The following is a 20085-nucleotide window of genomic DNA, read 5'->3' on the forward strand; positions in this document are numbered from 1 at the left end:
CTTGTTATGCTTCAGCCCATTGTTGCAGCCACTGAGTCAATCCATCTCGTTGAGGGTCTTCCTCTCTTCCACTGACCCTGTACTTTACTAAGTGTGATGTCCTTCTTGAGGGACTGATCCCTCCTGGAAACATGTCCAAAGTATGTAAGATGCAGTCTCGCCATCCTTGCCTCTAAGGAGCGTTCTAGTTTTACTTCATCCAAGACAGATTTGTTTGTTTTTTGGCAGTCGATGGTATATTCAATATTCTTCGCCAACACCACAATTCAAAAGTCTTCTTTATTCATTGTCCAGCTTTCACATACATATCATGCGATTGAAAATACCATGGCTTGGGTCAGGTGCACCTTAGTCTTCAAGGTGATATCTTCGCTTATCAACACTTCAAAGAGGTCCTTGGCAGCAGATTTGTCCAATGCAATGTATCTTTTGTTTTCTTGACTGGTGCTTCCATGGGTATTGATTGTGCATCCAGGTAAAATGAAATCCTTGACAACTTCAATCTTTTCTCCATTTATCATGATGTGGCTTATTGGTCCAGCTGTGAGGATTTATGTTTTCCTTGTGTTGAGGTATAATCCATATTGAAGGCTGTAGTCTTTGATCTTTATTAGTAGTACTTCAAGTCCTCTTCACTTTCAGCAAGCAATGTTGTGTCATCTGCATAATGCAGGCTGTTAATGAGTCTTTCTCCAATCCTAATACCCCGTTCTTCTTCATATAGTCCAGCTTCTCAAATAATTTGCTCAGCATACAGATTGAATAGGTATGGCGAGAGGATACAACCTTGACGCGCACCTTCCCTGACTTTAAACCACTTAGTAGTCCCTCGTTCTGTCCAAACAACTGCCTCTTGATCTATGTGTAGGTTCCTCATGAGCACAATTAAGTGTTCCAGAATTCCCATTCTTCTCAATATTATCCATAATTTGTTATGATCCACACAGTTGAATGCCTTTGCATAGTCAATGAAACACAGGTAAACATCCTTCTGGTGTTCTCTGCTTTCAGCCAGGATCCATCTGACACCAGCAATGATATCCCTGGTTCCACGTCCTCTTCTGAATCCAGCCTGAATTTCTGGCAGTTCCCTGTTGATATACTGCTGCAGCCGCTTTTGAATGATCTTCAGCAAAATTTTGCTTGCATGTGATATTAATGTTATTGTTTGAAAGCTTCCACATTTGGTTGGATCACCTTTCTTGGGAATAGGCATAAATATGGATCTCTTCCAGTCGGTTGGCCAGGTAGCTGTCTCCCAAATTTCTTAGCACTTCCAGCACTGCTTCCGTTTGTTGAAACATCTCAGCTGATATTCCGTCGATTCCTGGAGCCTTGTTTTTCGCCAATGCCTTCAGTGCAGTTTGGACTTCTTCCTTCAATACTGTTGGTTCCTGATCATATGCTACCTCTTGAAATGGTTGAACATTGTCTAATTGTCTTTGGTATAATGACTCTGTATTCCTTCCACCTTCTTTTGATGTTTCCTGCGTTGTTTAATATTTTCCTCGTAGAATCCTTCACTACTGCAACTCAAGGCTTGAATTTTTTCTTCGGTTTTTTCAGCTTGAGAAACACAGAGCGTGTTCGTCCCTTTTGGTTTTCTATATCCAGCTCTTTGCACACATCATTATAATACTTTACTATGTCTTCTCGAGCTGCCCTTTGAAATCTTCTGTTTAGTTCTTTTACTTTATCATTTCTTCCTTTTGCTTTAGCTCCTCGACATTCAAGACCAAGTTTCAGAGTCTCCTCTGACATCTATCTTGGTCTTTTCTTTCTTTCCTGTCTTTTCAATGACCTCTTGCTTTCTTCATGGTTGATGTCCTTGATGTCATTCCATAATCCGTATGGTCTTCGGTCATTAGTGTTCAAGGCGTCAACTCTGTTGTTGATAAAAAAAAAAAAAAAAATTTTTTTTTTCTGTTGATATGGTCTCTAAATTCAGGTGGGGTATACTCAAGGCCATATTTTGGCTCTCGTGAACTTGCTCTGATTTTCTTCAGTTTCAGCTTGAACTTGCATATGAGCAATTGATGGCCTGTTCCACAGTCGACCCCTGCTCTTGTTCTGACTGATGATATTGAGCTTTTCTATTGTCTCTTTCCACAGATGTAGTCAGTTTGATTCCTGTGTGTTACATCTGGCGAGGTCCATGTGTATAGTCGCTGTTTCTTTTGGTGAAAGAAGGTATTTGCAATGAAGTTGTTGGTCTTGCAAAATTCTAGCATTTGATCTCCGGCATTGTTTCTACCACCAAGGCCATATTCTCCAACTACCAATCCTTCTTCTTTGTTTCCCACCTTCCCATTCCAATTTCCAGTAATTACCAGTGCATCCTGATTGCATGTTTGATCAATTTCAGAATGCAGCAGCTGATAAAAATCTTCAATTTCTTCATCTTTGGCCCTCGTGTTTGGTGCATAAATTTGAATAACTGGTGTTCCTTGCAGGCGTATGGATATTATCCTATCACTGACAGTGTTGTATGTACTTCAGGATACATCTTGAAATGTTCTTTTTGACGATGAATGCAACACCATTCCTCTTCACGTTGTCATTCCCAGCATAGTAGACTATACCCAGTGCCCAGTGCCTATGATTGTCCAATTCAAAATGGCCAATACCAGTGCATTTCAGCTCACTAATGCCTAGGATATTGATGTTTATAGATTCCAGTTCATTTTTGATGATTTCCAATTTTCCTAGATTCATACTTTGTACATTCCATGTTTGGATTATTAATGGAGTTTGCAGCTGTTTCTTCTCATTTTGAGTCACGCCACATCAGCAAATGAAGGTCCTGAAAGCTTGATTCCATCCACATCATTAAGGTCAACTCCATTTTGAGGAGGCAGCTCTTACCCAGTCATCTTTTGAGTGCCTTCCAACCTGGGGGCTCATCTTCCGACACTACATCAGACAACGTCCCACTGCTGTTCATAAGGTTTTTGTTGGCTAATTCTTTTCAGAAGTAGACTGCCGGGTCCTTCTTCCTAGTCTGTCTTAGTCTGGAAGCTCAGCTGAAGCCTGTCCTCCGTGGGTGACCCTGCTGGTATCTGCATACTGGTGGCATAGCTTCCAGCATCACAGCAATACGCTATCCCCCACAGTATGACAAACTGACAGACACATGGGGGTGTTCTTCTTTGGTCTTCCTTTTTCATTGTCCAGATTTCACATGTATGTGAGGCAGTTGAAAAGACCATGGTTTGGGTCAGGCCCACCTTAGTCCTCAAAGTAATGTGTTTGCTTTTTTAACATTTTAAGGAGGTGTTTTTTTAAGGTGTCTTTTAAGGAGGTACTTATTACTTCAACCCCAAACTCTTCACTCATTGTCTATATTGCCTCATAATGAGGTCACATGCATCAGATACAGTATCAGTGTCACCTTCCTGTGAAAGTGTCTTCTGGAGTCTTTTGAACCACTTCACAGGTGTCCCTCTGTAATCTCTCTTCAACATCACCCTGCCCTTTGTATGTTCCCTGTTTATATTGGATCTACTTCTTCCTGCATGTGTTCCTCTTTCTTGGTTTTGCACTTTCTTTTGTTTGAGAACACCTCCGGAAGCTTCTTGAGAGAGGATGTGTGGAAAGTAAAATTTTTGAGACCTTAAGATCTGAAAATGCCTTTATTTTACCTTCGCACTTGATTGATAGTTTGGCTGAGGACAGAAGTCTTCTAGATTGGAAATGATTTTTACTCAGAGTTGAGAGGGCCTTACTCCCTTGTCATCTAGAGTCCAGGTTTAGAAGTCCAGTGTTGTGGTAGGTGGAATGATGGTCCCCAAAGATGTCCATGTTCTAATGCTGCAAATCTGTAAATATGTTACCTTATATGACAAAAATACTTTTTGCATATCCTGGTTTATCTGGATGGATCCGGTGTAATCACAGAGACCTTGTAAGAGGGAGTTGGGAGAGTTAGTGACAGAGAGGAGATGTGACAATGGAAGCTGAGGTCAGAGAGAGAGAGGGAGAGACTGGAAGATGCTATGCTACTAACTTTGAAGATGGAAGAAGGGGTCACGAGCCAAGGAAACAGGCAGCCTCTAGAACCTGGGAAAGGCGAGGGAACAAATTCTCCCCTGGAGCCTCCAAAAGGAATGCAACCCTGCCAACACCTTGATTTGAGCCCAATGAGACCCATTTCAGGTTTCTGACCTCCAGAATTGTAAGATAATGTACTTACGTTGTTTTCAGCCTTAGAAGAAGTGAGACTTCAGCTTGCTTACTTGGGACCTATCATCAGGAAAGAGCAATCTCTAGAAAAGGACATTGTTGTTGGTAAAGTAGAGAGCCAGTACAGGCAAGTGAGGCCCTCAGTGAGAAGGACTGTCAGAGTGGCCAAAACAATGGAATCAAAACAGCAATGATCATAAACATGGCTCAAGACTAAACAATGTGTCTTTCTGTTATATATAAGGTCCCCATGCTTTGGAGCTGACTCAGTGGGAACTAACAATAATGACAAATTTGTGGTTATTTTTAAAAGCAGCAATGGGAAACTACACAAATGCCATCTGTCATTCTGATTGTTAATCTTTTTTTTAACCCCCTCATTCACAATCCCTCCCACCTGGACAGTAAACTTCTGAAAAGCAGGGACCGTGTCTAATTTATCTTTCCTTTTTTTTTAACTGTGCTTTAGATGAAGGTTTACAGAGGCAATTAGTTTCTCATTAAACACTTAATACACATATTGTTTTGTGACATTGGTTGTCAACCCCACGACATGTCAACACTCTCCCTTTCTCGACCTTGGGCTCCCCTGTTACCAGCTTTCCTGTCCCTTCCTGCCTGCTCATCCTTGTCCCTGGGCTAGAGTGCCCATTTAGCCTAGTTTTTTGTTTTTGTTTTGGCCTTTTTTTGTACCTTAGGTGAAGGTTTACAGAGAAATTTAGTTTCTCATTGAACAATTAATACACATATTGTTTTGTGACGTTGATTGCCAATCCTCTTGATCTTTTCTTGTCTTTCTCTCTCTCTGGAAGCTTGTAGGATCTTTTCTGACTCAATGTTCTAAGGTTCAGCATGTTGTGCCTTGATGGAGCACTTGGGGAGTACTTTCGGTGTGGAAATTCATGTCCTGGGAAGGTTTCTGGAGTCCTCCCCCACCAGCTCCCACCACCCTTTGATACCTCTGTTCTCTTTGTTGAAAACTCCTGTTATTTGAATACGGAGCCTCAGGGACCAGTTCTTTATTTTTCTTAACTTTTCTGTTTTCCAACTCTTTGTCTACTTTCTGTCCTTGCTTTTATCTTCTAAACCTTCTATTGAGCTTTTCATTCCTGCTACCATAATTTTAATTTCCAAGAATTCTTTTTTGTTCTCTGAATGTGTATTTTTATAACATACTGTTGTTTCATGGTTGCAATATCTTCTTTTATCTCCCCAAGGATATTGATGATTTTTTGAAAGTTTTCTCCTTGCAAAAATCTGTTTTCTCTAAATTTTCATTCTCTTTTGTCACCATCCATTTCCCTCTCCATCTGCATTTTGGTTTCTATCTTTCGTGTTGGAGGTTTTCGCCAGTTGTCTGATGGCCCCCTCACATTCAGGAATGGGGGTCTGACACACTCACGGAAACTGAGGCACAGGTGGGCCTATCAGTGTTGAGTTTCTCTGTAGAGGGGTGGCTGTGTCACCTAGGTGGGAAAGCCCTTAAAGCAAACCTTCTATTGTCATCTCAGAGGGGTTTTGGAAGGGAGCAAGAATAAATGCCTGTGTTCAATCTTCTGTCTCTTCCTGTTCACCTAACACATTTGGCACCTAAAGCAGATCATTTTTAACATCTCCTTCCTCTGTATGACAACATTCTTTTCAATAAATCGTGAAAGGAATAATAGCAATGTCTAGAGGAGAATTACTGCAGACAGTGAACATTTTCATTTATTGATCTTTGTATATATAATCATGCCTGTACACTTTTGTACACACACACACACGAAAGGAAAAACTGATAGACTGATACTTTTTAATTGCATTAATTTTTAAAGGGCAGGGGGCTTATACTCCAATTCACACTCTTTCACTAAATGAAAACTTCGAGTTGTCACCTAAATGAATAACAACTGAGGTAATTTATCTTCTGATTCCTTCTCTGTGTTATCATTACTCTTTTAGGATCTACTGTTTCAGTGCAGGAGCATGTGGTACCCATGCCACATATGGGCTGGAGGTAGGAGCCTGAAGAGAGCTTAAACCATTGCAAACTGCTACAAACTTTTAAGGAATGTGTGCGGCTGGGTCAACCTGTGTTGGGGTTCAGCTGTATAACTGGGAGCTCTCCTAATTAACTTCCATATAGAATACATTGTTTATTACTGAATAAATTATAAAAAATATGCTAATTCAACAGTAACTACAGTAATTAATTAGGACGTAAGACTATTTTAGGGAGGGGTATTTTATCACAGACACTGGTTAGAGTTGCTGTGATAATAAAAAGCAGACCAGCCTTGAGTTGATTTTATTACTATTTCTAAGTTCTCCGCAGGCAGTGACCGCCCCCCCCCCCCTACATTCCCTGCATCTGGGCAGACTGCTCCCCCTGCACTGCCTTTGGGATACATAGCATGGTCTGGACTGTTTCTTAAATTATTTTTTAATGTAAAATTTGTTGATTACCTACTGTATTCCAGACACTACTAGGGGCTCTTACGTGTACTATCTTAGTGGTTTTTAATTGAATCTTCCTCTGTGTGATTTTGGTCGTGCTTCCTGCTATGAGGTCAGCACTTCCATGTTAACCGTGCCCTCTCTTAAAACTGAAATACAGAATTCCCCTTGAGTGAACTTGAGGAGTGGGTTATTCCATCACCCAGCTACCCCAGCGTAAAGCATATCTGCAAAATTTTTGTTGTAGTTAGTTGCTGGTGAATTGGCTCCGACTCATGGTGCCCCGTGTAGAACAGAACAAAAGTTTGCCCAGCCTTGTGCCACCTTCATGATTGTTGGTATGTTTGAGTCCATTGCTGTGGCTGTTGTGTCAACCCATCTCATTGAGAGGTTCCTTCATTTTCACTGACCCTCTACTTCACCAAACATGATGCCCTTTTCTAGTGATTGTCTTTCCTGGCGACGTGTCCAAAGTAAGGGATCCTAAGTCTCACCACCTATGAGTTAAAATTACCCCCAGAGGCCTGTGTGCCCCCCTCCTATGACTTGCTTTTCTGTAAGCTTGGGAAATGGGACGCCGCTGGGCTCTTAAAACTTTTGCAGGCTAGGAATATTAGAAATCATCCTTTTAAACAATGCCAGAATTCCGGCTTACAAAGCCCGGGTGTTTAGGCAAGCTCTCATTTATTACTTGCTAAAATAAATTTAACAGTGGTGTAGTGGTTAAGTGCTATGGCTGAGAACCAAAGGGTCGGCAGCTCAAATCCGCCAGGTGCTCCTTGGAAGCTCTATGGGGCGGTTCTACTCTGTCCTATAGAGTCGCTATGAGTCGGAATCGACTCGACGGCACTGGGTTTTTTTTTTTTGGGGGGATGGAGTAGCCTCTTATATCCTGACAATTTTAGTTTTGAGAAATCAAAAAGTCACTATCTTAAGAGAATGAAAAGACAAGCCACAGACTGGGAGGAAATACTTGCAAAACACGTGTCTGATTAAGAACTTGTATCTAACATATATAAAAAGAGCCCCTAAAACTAAAAATGAAGAAAAAAAAACCAGTTTAAAAATGGACAAAAAATCTGAACAGATACCTCACCAAAGATGGCAAATAAGCATGTGAAAGATGCTCAACATCATGTGTCATTAGGGAATTGCCAATTAAAGCAACTCGATACCACCACACACCTTTTGTTGTTGTTAGGTGCTGCCAAGTCAATTTCAATTCATAGTGGCCCCATGTGACGGAGTAGAACTACCCTGTAGGCTTTTCCAGGCTGTAATCTTTACGGCAGCAGATTGCCAGGTCTTTTTCCCGCAGAGTCACTGGGTGGGTTTGAACGGCAATTTAGCAACCAAGTGCTTAACTGTTGTGCCACCAGGGCTCTTAATACATCTTTTAGAATGGCTAAATCCAAAATACTGCCAACACCAAATGCTGGTGAGGATATGGAGCAAGAGGAGTCCTCACTCCTTGCTGGTGGGAATGCAAAATGGTACTGCCATTTTGGAAGACAGCCTAGCAGTTTCTTACAAAGCTAAACATAGACTTACCACACCATCCAGCAATTGAGTTCCTGGTTATTATTCACCCAAATGAATTCAAAATGTCTGATCACATATAAACCTGCCTATGAATGTTTATAGCAGCTTCATTCATAATTGCAAAAACTTAGACACAACCAAGATACCCTTCAATAGGTGAATGGATGAACAAACTGAGGTAGGTCCATACAATGGAGTTTGATTCAAGCAATAAAAAGAAATGAGCTATCAAGCCAGGAAAAGGCATGGAGGAACCTTAAAAATGCATATTGCTAAGTGAAAGCAGCCAGTCTGAAAAGGCTATACACTATATGATTCCAACTATATGATATTCTGGAAAAGGCGAAACTAGTTAAAAAAAAAAAAAAAGACAGTAAAAAGATCAATGGTGACCAGAAGCTGGGAGGGAAGGCGGGAGGAATGAATAGGTGGAGCACAGAGCGTTTTTAGGGAAGCGAAACTATTCTGCAAGATGCTGTAATGGTGGACACATGACGTCATGCATTTATCAAAATGCACAGCGCTGTACAACACAAAGAGTAAACCCTATTATAAACTACAGACTTTAGTTAATAATAACATGTCAGTATTGGTTTATCAATTGGAATGAATGTACCACAGAAAGGCAAGGTGCTAAAAACAGAAGAAACAGTGGGCAGGGGAAAGAAGGGCATTACGGGAACTCTCTGTACTTTCTGCTCAATATTCTGTAAACCTGAAACTGCTCTAAAAAATAGACTGTTTAAAGAAGTCATCATTGAGCGAGCATGTCAGAATAAATGAAGCAGGAAATGCAAGCATGTGACATTCTCTTTTTCCCAACGGCATTTTTGAGATCACGGGTACAGTGCACTGAACTTTGATTACACAGGCTGCCAATGGCCCCCCAGTATCCACTCTCCCCATGTTTCTCCTGGAAATAGGATGCCCCATTTTTAGCTTGGCATATGGCTGCCCAGAACAAGAACTACATTTCCCCGGCTCCATTGCAGCTAAATTCTATCATGTTAGTGCACCATGTAGTGATATGTCAATCCCAAATTGTTGGGAAGAGGCTTGTCCTCTCTTTCCCTCTTCCAACTAGAATATAGAATATGATAGGGATGACTATAGACTACACATGGCTATAGTCATGGCTGGCTAGAATGCTGAAGTGGTAGGGGTAGAATGTGGATGTGGCGGGGATGAGCCCTGTTAGACCTTATGGACAAGGACCACGCCCCCGAGAGGAGAGGACTACGGATGATAACAGAGGAGATGGGTCTTTGACACTAAGAAGCTTTCCTGACAACCCTGGACTGTTCATGTCCATACTATATATGTTTATTTTTAAAACCACTCTTATTTTGGTACTTTTTTTTCCAGGACAGCTGGACTCATATCTGAACAAATAAACAAAAAAACAGAAACCCGTTGCAGTTGAGTTGATTCTGACTCATAGTGACCCTATAGGACAGAGTAGAACTGCCCCATAGAGTTTCCAAGGACCACCTGGTGGATTTGAACTGCCAACCTTTTGGTTAGCAGCTGTAGGTCTTAACCACTATGCTACTGGGGTTTCCATCCAAACTAATACTTATGGCATATAAGCTACACTCACCATCATCCTACTCCCACTTACCTTCCTTCCGTCATGTGGCAATTTGCCCTGCACTTCCACACAGGTGATTTTGCATGTGAGTTTTTGCATATGCTGTTCCTTCTTCCTGAAAAGCTCATCTGAATACCACTTCCCTCCTCAGCCTGGTAAACTCCTACTCGCAATACTCCACTCAAATAACCCCTCCTCTGGATACCTTTCCTGACTCTCATTCACCTCCTCAGGCAGGATTATTTATAGTCTTTCTTTGAACCCATAGTAAAGTGTCCAAACTTCCATTATTGGCACTTATCATATGTTGCCATAATTACTGCCTCACATATTGGTCTCTCCAACCAGACTGTAGTTTTCTTGAAATCAGGGAGCATGTTTTGTTCACTTTTGTATCCCCAACAATAAATTTATAACAGGCACTAATAGATCTTTGGTGAATGGATGAATGAACACAGATGATATAATTACATGTATACCCATACCAATCTTCATTCTTTAAAAAAGTGTTTCTTTCCTTTACTAAGATACCATTTGTGAACAGCAAACCCATTCCTCCTACAGAAATTCAGTGAACAGAAATGTACTATTATATAGTTTATAAACCAGGGGACTGATTATACATTGCTTGAAAAGTTGCGTTACAGATTTGTCATGTCTTCTCAGCTGAACAATCCTGTAAATGGGCTCCCCAGCCCTGGTATTGCAGTGACTGCAGAATTTTAAATCAGCGCCTTTGCTCCATTTGTTTTTGTCTCCTTTTAGCTCAGAGCAGGCAATTTGGGCTTCAGTGCTAGCAGTTTCCAGAAAATGCTTGTGCGTGCTCAAAGCCAACAAAGAGCTGAGCACACATCCTGCCCTGGAACACTGGAGTTCAAGGGCTTTTCAGGGTAACATGTTCTGTTTCGTCAGGCATCGTGTTTTGCTTTTCTTTTATTCTGTGCCAAATATCATACTAACTCTAGCAACTTTGAGGGTGTTTTTTGACCTAGTATTAATTCTTACTAATACTGGTATTAAAATTTTTTTTCCCTCTCTAGATATACAATGTTAACATTTTCCAGGTTTTGACATGAAATGAGTATGACGAGTCTTGGAACGGTTCCATGCTGTTGGCATACTGCTATAGGACTTTGAACTCATTTCTTCTGGGAAGCCCTATGGGACTGAATCGACACCAATTCCAAATGTCACTTTAGATGGTGGCTTCTGTATTCTCATATCTAGCCTGGGTTTTGTTTTTATAGAGATTTATTTTAAATATCCTTAATTTGAAAAATCCTAAAATTATTCTCAGAAACATTCCACTGTCCAACTCCATTCCCTAAGCTGTAGATTTTAAAAAATTAATTTAGAGCATGGATTCCCTTCTCTAACCATGCAATAATAAAATATATAGACTACATATGTTCTCTGTTTGTGGGCTTATTTACAAATTTTCTGAGACAGAATATAATCTCCCAAAAGAGTGGGGACCTTGTCCATGTTATTCACTGTGTGTGCCCAGCACCTAGCCTATAGCACATGCTCAATAAATATCTGTGGAATAAATCATGAGGAGAGAGGAGAATCACCATCAACATCAGCCCAAGCAAGGCTGATTCCTATGAGATGGAAGTCAGACACATCTCCTCTCTCTGACCTTTTTACCAGTTCTCACACCAGCCATCCCTCCCACAGCACTCCCTACTTCTGTGCTGGGTTCAATAATTCATTGCAATGGACACACAGAACTCATAGACTATACTCACAAATAAGGTGGTTATGAGGGAAGTAACAGGCTATGATTCAGGATCAGGAATGACTAGGATATGGTTCTTTAGTCAGGACAGCTTCTCGACCCTGCCTGCAGGCAGGCCTCTCTCTTGGCTCTCAGCACCTTGGCCCCTTGGCCTGGTCTCTGTCCTGCTCAGGCAAGTGTTACAAAGCTCTTTAGTTATGCTGATAAGTGTCCGGAGGCACCGCACTCCACCAGAAAGCCTTCTGCTTGAAGGCACTCAGCTCTCTCTCTGTTGGTAGGCATGCCCACTATAGCTGCCTTGCTTTTTGGGCCAGGAAGGCCACTGCACTGTCTTGCTCTGGTCTCCTGATTTTGGCCGTTCATGCTGGTGCACTGAACTCTACTGTGCTTGCTGCTGGTTCTCACTGTCTCTGGTATTACAACTCTCTCTGTCTCCTGGGTCTAGGAGGTTCTCAGTGTAGGGAACTTGGGTCCAAAGGATGCATTCTGCTCTTGGCTCTTCTTCTTGATGGTTGTGAGTTCCCCTTCCCACCTCTGGGACTGGATCCCTTTAAGCCTAGCAGGACGGCAAAATTGTCCAATCCCCTTGTTAGGGTTCTATACACCTTATTTGCATGGCCCCACCCCTGCAAGTGTTCCATGCACATTATTTGCATCATTAGTAGGCTGTCCAGTTCCCTTTGTGGGCCACAAGCACCTTATTTGCATAGTCCTACCCAATCATTTTGTGGGAGTCACAAGACCAGGGCTATAAGGGTCATATTATAGTACAGGTAGTCCCAGACTTGTGAATTATTCGAGTTATGATGAACCGCATGGTCCCCCTTTTTTTTTTTCTTGGCTTATGTAACGTGTGGTTAACTGGAGAAGCAAGAAGGGCCAGTGTTAAATCTGTAAGTTTATTTGTAATGTTTCCAACCCCCAATGACAAATAAAGATTGGATTTATAAAGATACTGATAATAAAAGGCAATAATAATGAAAATTTAAAAAAAAAAATTCATCCTCAGAACCAGCTTACAATGGAGTCATTGGAACCATACTCCGTTGTAAGTTAGGGACTACCTGTAACTCACTACATTGCAGTGTCTCTTCCTTTGTAGATGTATTTGCTGCATCAGCCAATTGCTCCTAGTACTAATCTGAAATAACCTGGGAAGTAGAAGTAGAAGCTTGTTTTGTGTTCTTGGTTGTCACCTTTTCTGTCTTCACCCTGTTATCCTTTCCTCTCTCAGGCATGGGGCACTTTTTGATCTCAGGCCTTTGGTCTCCCAGCTACACTCTACATGATGCAGAGTTGCTGGGTGGGCTTGAACCTTTCGGTTAGCAGCCAAGCACTTAATCCATGCGCCACGAGGGTTCCTTCAAATGTTCTACTAGGTATGTTAAAAAGGTAAAAAACAACAAGTGAAATTAATTTTAATAAAAGTATTTCGATGCCTTTTTTTTTTTTGCTTTCCTCTAAGCTTTGTCTCAGATTAATTAACATTAACTAGTAATTTGTCCATAAAATGGATCATTTAAAATGCAATAACTATTTTGCAAAAGAATTAAGGTTATTTTCAGAAGATAGAGGCAAAGATATGTTGTGAAATCTAATGGAAAATGGACTAAGGCAGGACAGGTTCTTAAGTAACAGTGCTTATGTAACAGTTCTTCTATAACAGTGATAGGGAGCAGGGGAAGAAGTTGAAGCGGGGAGGAAGAGAGAGATAGATTGCATATCATTAAGTTTTCAACAAACACGAAGTCCCATTCAACAAATATTTACTAAGCATGTAGTATGCCCCAAGAGCTCTTCTAGATGCCAGGACGAGACAGACCAGGTGACCATTTTATCAGAGTGTCCATTCTAAATCAGCACCATCCAATGGAAGTAGAATGCAAGCCACAAATGTGAGCCACAAGTGTAATTTCGAATTTTCTAGTTGTTGTTTTTAGGTGCTGTGGGGTTGACTTTCAACTCATAGCAACCACACATGACAGAGTAGAATTGCCCCATAGGGCTTTCTAGGCTGTAATCTTCACAGGAGCAGATCACCAGGTCTTTGTCCCATGGAGCTGCTGGGTGGCTTTGAACCACCAACCTTTTGGTTAGTAGCCAAGCGCTTAACTGTTGTACTGCCTGGACTCCTTCAAATTTTCTAGTAGACATCTTAAAAAAGTAAAAAGCAACAAATGAAATTTATTTTAATAGTATCTATCTATTGTACTTAACCCAATGTATCCCAAATATTAACATATCAACATACAATCAATATAAAAATAGCTGATGAGGAGGAGGCGGAGCCAAGATGGCGGAATAGACAGATGCTTCTGTCGAGCCCTCTTTACAACAAAGACCTGAAAAAACAAGTGAAACGAGTATATTTGTGACAAGCTGGGAGCCCTGAGCATCAAAGGCAACCTTAGACAGCAAACTGAGGGGCGGGGAAGGAAGAGACCGTTCAGAAGTGGAGAGGACTTAACAGACCTAAATCACAGGGAGCCCTCAGGCACCGTTCCTGGAGTGGCAGTGGTTGGCTGGCACTAGCGTTCGGCCTCAGTTTCCTCAGGGAGAAACAGACAGCCACACAGCCCACTCACACCTCGGCAACCCGAGGGGAACGGTGTGCTCTTGGCAAAAGCTAAGTACTCACATATATTTTACCGCGTCCCCCGCAACCCCAAGCCGGCTTCAGCGGCTGAATCCCTAGGCCTGAGATAGACCCTGGTGAGCACCTGGAGCCGTCCTCCTGGCCTTGGTGAAGGAAAAAATTTACAGCTGGGGTGAAAAGATAATTTGCTAGCTCCGTTAACTGGGGGAGCTCAGGACAGAAGCGGCTCCTGTCCAGGCATAAACTGTCCATGGACCTTGAGCACCTTTCACTTCTGCATGGACCTGTGTGGGCCTATTTCGGGAGAATAGGCCCTGGTTGGCAAACTCCAACCATTTCAGCGGTGCTGTGGAGAGGTGGGTGTTTGACGTTTGACATTGCTTTGCCTATTAAACAAGGTCCTCACCTACCCGCAACAGGGACCTAAGGACTGATGGCTCCACTTAGGTTGCCCAGCTACCCACGACAGGGGTCCAGGGATAACTCGTACCTCCCAGTCCTTACAACAAAAACTTTGGGTGCCAGTGGTCCCTCTGCAGAACCCACCCACCAGCACACTCTAGGGAACAGAGACGTGTTTTCCTCAGAGACACTTGGGGGTCGGTTCTCAGCCCCCTGCCTTATTCAGAGCATGGCCCCCTGCTGAAATCAGATACGGGTATATATGCCAATCACCCCTGCCCCTCTAAGACTGTAGGACACAGCCTGTACCACACACTTGATATCAGCTACCTGGAAACCTGAGCTGAATTCATATAAGAAAACTGAATGGACTCCTACACTGATATACCTGATGACAGCTCTAGCCAGCTGGGGACAGGACACCAGAGCTCCAGAGACAAAAATAATCAAGCTCACTCAAGCAACCCATAGGGGTATACCAAAACAAAACAAAGCAAGCAGATACGACACAGTAAGCAAGCATAAGCTAATAGAATAACTTACAGGTGGCTCGGAGACAACAGTCAATAGCAAGTCACATAAAGAAACAGGCCATGATCACCTCAACAGGCTCTCAAAACAAAGAACCCAGGGATCTTCTAGATGAAAGTGCATTCCTGGAATTACCAGATGCAGAATACAAGTTTAATATACAGAACCCATCAGGAAGGAAATGAGGCAATACACAGAACAAGCCAAGGAACACACAGACAAAGCAACTGAAGAAGTCAGAAAGATTATTCAGGAACATAATGAAAAGTTTAATAAGCTGGAAAAATCCATAGACAGACCGCAATCAGAAATTCAGAAGATTAACAATAAAATTACAGAATTAGATAACTCAGTAGAAAGTCAGAGGAGCAGAACTGCACAAGTAGAAGCTAGAATTTCTGAACTCGAAGATAAATCACTTGGTACTAATATATTTGAGGAAAAATCAGATAAAAGAATTTTTAAAAATGAAGAAACATTAAGAATCATGTCGGACTCTATCAAAAAAAATGACTTACGAGTGATTGGAGTGCCAGAACAGGGAGGGATAACAGAAAACGCAGAGAAAATTGTTGAGGATTTGTTGGCAGAAAACAGCCCTGATATTGTGAAAGAGGAGAAGATATCTATCCAAGATGCTCATCGAACTCCATATAAGGTAGAACTTAAAAGAAAGTCACCAAGACATATTATAATCAAACTTTCCAAAACCAAAGATAAAGGGACAATTATAAGAGCAGCAAGGGATAAAAGAAAAGTCACCTACAAGGGAGAGCCAATAAGAATAAGCTCGGACCACTCGGCAGAAACCATGCAGGCAAGAAGGCAATGGGATGACATATTTAAAAAATTGAAGGAAAAAAATTGCCTGCCAAGAATCATATGTCCAGCAAAACTGTCTCTTAAATATGAAGGTGAAATTAAGACATTTCTGGACAAACACAAGTTTAGGGAATTTGTAAAAACCAAACCAAAACTACAAGAAATACTAAAGGGAGTTCTTTGGTTAGAAAATCAATAATATCAGGTATCAGCCCAAGACTAGAACACTGGGCAGAGCAACCAGAAGTCAACCCAGACAGGGAAATCCAAAAAAAAAAAAAAAAACAAAGCAAGATTAAAAAAAAAAAGCCCAACACAGGGTGATGGCAATGTTATTATATAAAAGAACACAACATTAAAATAATAAAGAGGGACTAAGAAATGTAATCATACACCTTCCATATGGCGAGGAAGATATGGCGATACAAAGAAATAAAAGTTATAAATTTAGAAAAATAGGGGTAAATAATAAGGTAACCACAGAGAACACAAACTATCCTACTCATCAAAATAAAATACAAGGGAAAAATACAGACTTAGCAGAAACAAAACAACAACAAATATGAGGAAAGGACAATATATAAAGAAAATCTACTTACCACATAAAATCAAGTGGGAAAAAGAAGCTCTCAACACACAAAAAAAGACATCAAAATGATAGCACTAAATTCACACCTATCCATAATTACCCCAAATGTAAATGTACTAAATGCACTAATAAAGAGACAGAGAGTGGCACAATGGATTAAAAAACAAGATCCGTCTATATGCTGCCTGCAAGAGACACACTTTAGACTTAGAGACACAAACAAAGTAAAACTCAAAGGATGGAAAAAATATGTCAAGCAAACAACAAACAAAAAAGAGCAGGAGTGGCAATATTAATTTCTGACAAAATAGACTTTAAAGTTAAATCCATCAGAAAGGATAAGGAAGGACATTATATAATGATTAAAGGGACAATACACACCAAGAAGATATAACCATATTAAATATTTATGCACCCAATGACAGGGCTGCAAGATACATAAAAGAAACTCTATCAGCATTGAAAAGTGAGATAGACAGCTCCACAATAATAGTAGGAGACTTCAACACACCACTTTCGGTGAAGGACAGGACATCCAGAAAGAAGCTCAATGAAGACATGGAAGATCTAAATGCCAGAATCAACCAATTTGACCTCATAGACATATACAGAACACTCCACCCAACAGCAGCCAAGTATACTTTCTTTTCTAGTGCACATGGAACATTCTCTAGAATAGACCACATATTAGGTCATAAAGCAAGCCTTAGCAGAATCCAAAACACTGAAATATTACAAAACATCTTCTCTGACCATAAGGCCATACAAGTAGAAATCAATAACGGGAAAAGCTGGGAAAAGAAATCAAACACTTGGAAACTGAACAATACCCTGCTCAAAAAAGACTGGATTATAGAAGACATTAAGGATGGAATAAAGACATTCATAGAATCCAATGAGAATGAAAACACTTCCTATCAGAACCTTTGGGACACAGCAAAAGCAGTGCTCGGAGACCAATTTATATCAATAAATGCACACATCCAAAAAGAAGAAAGGGCCAAAATCAAAGAATTATCCCTACAACTTGAACAAATAGAAAGAGAGCAAGAAACCCACAGGCACCAGAAGAAAACAAATAATAAAAATTAGAGCTGATGCCTACAAGAGACACACCTTAGACTTAGAGACACAAACAAACTAAAACTCAAAGGATGGAAAAAAATATATCAAGCAAACAATAAGCAAAAAAGAAGAGGAGTAGCAATATTAATTTCTGACAAAATAGACGTTAGACTTAAATCTACCACAAAGGATAAAGAAGGACAGTACATAATGATAAAAGGACACAATTTTGATCAGGAAGACATAACCATATTAAATATTTATGCACCCAATGACAGGGCTGCAAGATACATAAATCAAATTTTAACAGAATTGAAAAGTGAGATAGACACCTCCACAATTATAGTAGGAGACTTCAACACACCACTTTCGGAGAAGGACAGGACATCCAGTAAGAATTCTGCTCAATAGAGACACAGAAGACCTACTTAAAACAATCAACCAACTTGACCTCATTGACTTATACAGAACTCTCCACCCAACTGCTGCAAAGTATACTTTTTTTCTTAGCACACATGGAACATTCTCTAGAATAGACCACATATTAGGTCATAAAACAAACCTTTGCAGAATCCAAAACATCGAAATATTACAAAGCATCTTCTCAGACCACAAGGCAATAAAACTAGAAATCAATAACAGAAAAACTAGGGAAAAGAAATCAAATACTTGGAAACTGAACAATACCCTCCTGAAAAAAGACTGGGGTATAGAAGACATCAAGGAGGGAATAAGGAAATTCATAGAATGCAACAAGAATGAAAATACTTCCTATCAAAACCTCTGGGACACAGCAAAAGCAGTGCTCAGGGGCCAATTTATATCGATAAATGCACACATACAAAAAGAAGAAAGAGCCAAAATCAGAGAACTGTCCTGACAACTTGAACAAATAGAAAGTGAGCAACAAAAGAACCCATCAGGCACCAGAAGAAAACAAATAATAAAAATTAGAGCTGAACTAAATGAATTAGAGAACAGAAAAACAATTGAAAGAATTAACAAAGCCAAAAGCTGGTTCTTTGAAAAAAGTAACAAAATTGATAAACCATTGACTAGACTGACTAAAGAAATACAGGAAAGGAAGCAAATAACCCAAATAAGAAACGAGAAGGGCCACATCACAACAGACCCAACTGAAATTAAAAGAATCATATCAGCTTATTACGAAAAATTGTACTCTAACAAATTTGCAAACCTAGAAGAAATGGATGAATTCCTGGAAAAACACTACCTACCTAAACTAACACATTCAGAAGTAGAACAACTAAATAGACCCATAACAAAAAAAGAGATTGAAACGGTAATCAAAAAAACTCCCAACGAAAAAAAGCCCTGGCCCGGACAGCTTCACTGCAGAGTTCTACCAAACTTTCAGAGAAGAGTTAACACCACTACTACTAAAGGTATTTCAAAGCATAGAAAATGATGGAATACTACCCAACTGATTCTATGAAGCCACCATCTCCCTGATACCAAAACCAGGTAAAGACATTACAAAAAAAGAAAATTACAGACCCATATCCCTCATGAACATAGATGTAAAAATCCTCAACAAAATTCTAGCCAATAGAATTCAACAACATATCAAAAAAATAATTCACCACGATCAAGTGGGATTTATACCAGGTATTTTTTTTATGCAAGGCTGGTTTAATATCAGAAAAACCATTAATGTAATCCACCACATAAATAAAACAAAAGATAAAAACCACATGATCTTATCAATTGATGCAGAAAAGGCATTTGACAAAGTCCAACACCCTTTTATGATAAAAACTCTCACCAAAACAGGAATTGAAGGAAAATTCCTCAACATAATAAAGGGCATCTATGCAAAGCCAACAGCCAACATCACTCTAAATGGAGAGAACCTGAAAGCATTTCCCTTAAGAACGGGAACCAGACAAGGATGCCCTTTATCCCCGCTCTTATTCAACATAATGCTAGAAGTCCTAGCCAGGGTAATTAGGCTAAACAAAGAAATGAAGGGCATCCGGATTGGCAAGGAAGAAGTAAAATTATCTCTATTTGTGGATGACATGATCTTATACACAGAAAACCCTAAGGAATCCTCCAGAAAACTACTGAAACTAATAGAAGAGTTTGGCAGAGTCTCAGGTTATAAGATAAACATACAAAAATCACTTGGATTCCTCTACATCAACAAAAAAGAACATCGAAGAGGAAATAACCAAATCAATACCATTCACAGTAGCCCCCCAAAAGATAAAATACTTAGGAATAAATCTTACCAAAGATGTAAAAGACCTATACAAAGAAAACTACAAAGTTCTACTACGAGAAATTCAAAAGGACATACTTAAGTGGAAAAACATACCTTGCTCATGGATAGGAAGACTTAACATAGTAAAAATGTCTATTCTACCAAAAGCCATCTATACATACAATGCACTTCCAATCCAAATTCCAATGTCATTTTTTAAGGTGATAGAGAAACAAATCACCAATTTCATATGGAAGGGAAAGAAGCCTCAGATAAGCAAAGCATTACTGAAAAAGAAGAAGAAAGTGGGAGGCCTCACTCTACCTGATTTCAGAAGCTATTATACAGCCACAGTAGT

Source organism: Elephas maximus, chromosome 20, assembly GCF_024166365.1.
Source record: "Elephas maximus indicus isolate mEleMax1 chromosome 20, mEleMax1 primary haplotype, whole genome shotgun sequence".
NCBI classification, from domain to species: Eukaryota; Metazoa; Chordata; class Mammalia; order Proboscidea; family Elephantidae; genus Elephas; species Elephas maximus.